Genomic DNA, 4,613 nt, shown 5'->3' with positions numbered 1-4,613 from the left:
AAGCATGCCAAGGCAAGCTTATTAAGCAGGCTTTATTTAAAGGTAATAATACAGACTTCTCCCGGCAGGAAGAAGGGGGCCATGGTTGATGTTCTAAAGTCCCAAGAAGTGAGTGCACCCTACATCTTTTATAGGTTAAATTCTCTTTTGTTCTCCAGTTTTTTCCCCCTTATCGCTCCTTCCTGCCTATGTGACTAGGCCTGGTTTTGCATTAAGTGAGAAGCCATGGGCGGGGGAGGGCCAAGGTGATTTAGGCAGGCAAGGGCCCAGGGGGCATTAATTAGCAGCTCCTTGCTTGCAGTCCTTGATAAAGGCAGGTAAATTTGGTAATCAATGGGCTCGGAGATCCTTGACATTCCATTCTTCCAGGGGCAGTCTCCAACTTCCAGAGGCAGATGGCTTCATGGCTTCATTTCCTCAAATTGACCCGATTTCCTATTTCTACACTAACTACCTGTCCTTAATTCTGGCTTCAGTACCAGGGATGGAACCCAAGGACACTTAACCAACTGAGCCACATGCCCAACCCTTTTTATTTTTTATTTTGAGAAGGAACCTCACTAGGTTGCTTACACCCTCACTAAGTTGCTGAGGCTGGCTTCAAACCTGCAAGCCTCCTGCCTCAGCCTCCTGAGCTGCTGGGATTACAGACAGGTGCCATTAGTATTTTAAAAGTTCTAATGCAGTGTTTTTAACCAGGGGTGATTTTGTTCTCTAGGAGGCATTTGCTACTGTCTGGAGAAGTGCAGTTGGAGGGTAGAGGCCAGGTCTGCTGCTAAAAATACTATAAGCACAAGGATAACCTTCTACAATGAAGAACTGTGAATAATGTTAAGCTTGAGAAACCATTAGTAATGAAGGACTGGTATTAGTGAAGGGATAGAGAGATCGATTAGTGGAACAGAATAGAATCCAGAAAATAGTTCCACACAAATACAACCATTTGATTTTAAACAAAGATGCAGAACAATTTAAGGAAGAAAGGGGGTTCTTTTCAATAAATGAATGTTGAAACAACTGGTCATCCATGTGTATGATAATTGGAAATGCAGATGTAAAATATAACCCTGAATCTTTTTAACAATGGACACATAGAATATGGAATGTAATAAAACTTAAACTTCAGTGTGAATGGCTAAGAATTTTAAAAGACTGCATATCCGTGAAGGACAGAATGCATATATAACCTATGAAAATGAAGAGGAAAGATGGGTGAGGTGGTAAACAACTGCAATCCAAGCTACAGGGAAGCTGAGGCACGAGGATCCACAAGTTTAAAGCAGCTTGGAAAACTTAGTGAGACCTTGTCTCAAAATAAAAAAAAAATAAAAAGGGCGGTGGACATAGTTCAGTGGTATAGCACCCTTGGGTTTAATTTGCAATACTATTTAAAAAAAAGGAAAAAAAAATGGAAATGAATGTAGTCTTTTTTTTTAGTTGTTGATGGACATTTATTTATTATTTATATGTGGTGCTCAGAATCAAACTCAGTGCCTCACACATGCTAAAAGATGGCACTGACAGAGGAAGAATAATAACAAAAATATTCACATTAACTAAAATATATATCTATATATCTATGCAGGGTATATATAGATAAATATATCTATATATCTATACACTATATCTGTGCAGGGTGTATAATAAAATCCTGAGAAACAGTGTTGTCAACCTTCTCACTGAATATCTGTGCTGTCTGGTTCTCATGCGTCCATTTGGATAGAGCCTCCTTACATATCTTAGACTCTCTTCTTCTTTCAGCTGACAGATTTCACCTTCTTTGATGATATGATAGCCTATCTGTAAAAAAGTGACAGAAGACTTGAATTTTAATTCAATTACCATCTCAAAACAGACTTAGCCTTGATATTTAAGGATACTATCATGTAAAATGAACAAAGCAAAAGTAATCAGTCTTTTATATTTAATCAAATAGTACAGGGCTTCAGACTGTCCAAGGCCTGCATCTCAAAACCAAATCTCTTATCCATGTAAAGTTTCTAAATATTATGCAAAGGAGACACAATGTTACTTTCAATTTTGGATTGAACAGAGAAGTAATCATACCAAATGTGGCTGTGCTGCTGTTGCTCTCCATAATTATATTCCTGTACATCTTCCTCTGAACAGATTTTAATTGTGGCATCAGCTGCTGGTTGAATTAAACAATCACATCCCTGAATATTTACTCTACCAATGTCTCCTAAAAAAGAGAAGAGGAGGAGGATCTTGGGCATAATCTGAAGGGTTATGGAAAATAATACTCCTACAAGACAGCTCCCCAAGAACAACGGAGGGAGGGACAGTGTGGCTCTGGAAGAGGGAGGGGAAATTGGCCAAACATTAAACCTTTCCTAATAACAATGCGACCTAAAGGAAAGGGGCAAATACTGAATGCTGGGCCCAGGACATTAACCTTCCCTCACTGCAAATTAGCCCTAAATGGAGGCACAGCAAATATTCAAACTCCGGGAAACAATGGATCCCAGAGAAAGAAAAGCAATGGGCAAGATTTAAGTACTCATTCCTTGGGATCTGGACTCCTTTCTTCACAGATAATAAGGAGTTTCAACCTTTTTACAATTACCTTCCTAAGTTAAAATTCTAACCTGTACAACTAGCTCCTGACTGTCAAAAACTGCACATCCACAGTCTCCAATGAAATCATAAAATCCAGACTCCTTCTGTAACCCCAGGGCCAGCTCCAACCCAGAAAATGGTCCCTACCATGCCAGATGGATGGACTTCGCTGTAGAATAAAGGCGAGCTTGTTGATCTGAGGTTTGCTTCTCCTCTCCTGCCTCCATCATTTGTGGGCCATGAGCTTACATAATATATAACAGGAATCCTGTCCAAAAATCATACTAACTGAGGCCTTGGCCTGCACTTAAAATCCCAGCGACTCAGGAGGCTGAGGCAGGAGACTCACACATTAGCAGCCATCCTAGGCAATTTAGCCTGACCCTGTCTCAAAATAATTTTTTAAAAAACAGTCATAATGATTTTGAAATTTTTTCTAGAACAAATTTATGAGTGTTAAATTTTCACATAAAAAATGCTACGGAGGGGCTGGGGAGCTCAGTTGGTAGAGTGATTTCCTTGCAAGTACAAGGCCCTGGGTTCAATCCCCAGTACCGCAAAAAAAAAAAAAGCTATGGATTGTTTATTACCAATCTTGTAGCTTCCTCCCTTAAAGTAGAAGTCCAAGGAAGTACACATTCAGTCAGAATTTGAAAATGAAATGAGACTTAGAGGTTTCAGATTTCTTCACTCACAATCTCAACCACCCATGCAGTGATCCACATTCAAGAACACACTCTCTCTCTCTCTCTCACACACACACACACACACACACACACACACAGATCCGTGCCATCTCCTATCCCCAATATTATTCTCCAATTCTCCACCATCAAAAAGCTGCACCTTTCACTTACTCATCCATGTTACCCTCATGCATTTTTTTTTTTTTTTTAATTCCCCTCCTCCCAAATCCAGTCCCACCACGCAGTCCCGCTAAGGTCTAGCACACTCAGGCCTTCCTTTGCCCATTCTCACGTAGAGACCTGGCTAGACGCTTCCTGGTGGTCAGAGGCCTCAGCATGAGCTCACGTCCCACATTCGCGTTCACGCTCCCAGCCCGTGGGCACGCTCCACTACTGCCTGCCCTAAGAACCCCTGCGCACTGCCAGCTTGAGACAGGACTCCAAACTGCAGCTCGGCCCTGCCAACGTGGTTAGGGAAGCCAAGATGCCAAGTCTGGATCTGGAAGGTGCAGACTGCTTTGGCCCCACCCATCCCGGTGCTGGGAAACCTTTGTGCCCGGAGGCCTTGCGGCACAATATGTCGACAGGTGAGTGTAGAAGCCTGGCGCACCCAGGTGCTCTTAGACTGGGCTGTCAAACAAAAATCCCACTCGATGTATTGTTGGTTTTCTTTTTTTTCTTTTTTCTTTTTGCGGTGCTGAGGATCAAACCCAGGGCCTTGTGTTTGGGAAAGTAAGCACTCTACTGAGCTATATTCCCAGTCCTCCACTATGCGTATTGAAGAGACTTGGAAGACGGGATTTAAAAAGGATTGCAGGGTTGGGGTTGAGGCTCAGTGGTAGAGGGCTTACCTAGCATGTGTGAGGTTCTATTCTCAGTACCACATATAAATAAAAATAAAGGTCCACCGACAACTAAAATGCATATGTTAAAAATAATTTCAAAATATTGCAATAGTCAATTAGGATTTATAGGGGTAGGGTGAGTGGTTAGTGGATGGTAAAGCACTAGGGGAAACTTAAAGGGTTGTGAGGATTCTGGTTAAAGTGACTTGGTTTGATTCTTTCTGGAGTGAGATTCACAGATGAAGAAGGAGGCCTAGGCAAAAACGATGCTCAGAGGAGCCTGATCAAACTTTGCTTCAGGGAGTCCTTGTCAGCTGAGGGTTTTTGAAAAGTTCTGAGCAGCTTGGTTGGAAGCAGTTTTAGCTTGTGGTTAGCCATACCATTAGAAGGCATGTGAGCATGACTCAGCAGTCTGTCCTTTTCTGGACTACACTTCCCAGAGGCCTCTAGGGCCAGTCCTTCCTCCCGCGAGAACTAGTTCTGAGAACTGGGCGGGATCTTC

Source organism: Sciurus carolinensis, chromosome 16 (assembly GCF_902686445.1).
Source record: "Sciurus carolinensis chromosome 16, mSciCar1.2, whole genome shotgun sequence".
NCBI classification, from domain to species: Eukaryota; Metazoa; Chordata; class Mammalia; order Rodentia; family Sciuridae; genus Sciurus; species Sciurus carolinensis.
This window is presented reverse-complemented; position numbering follows the sequence as displayed.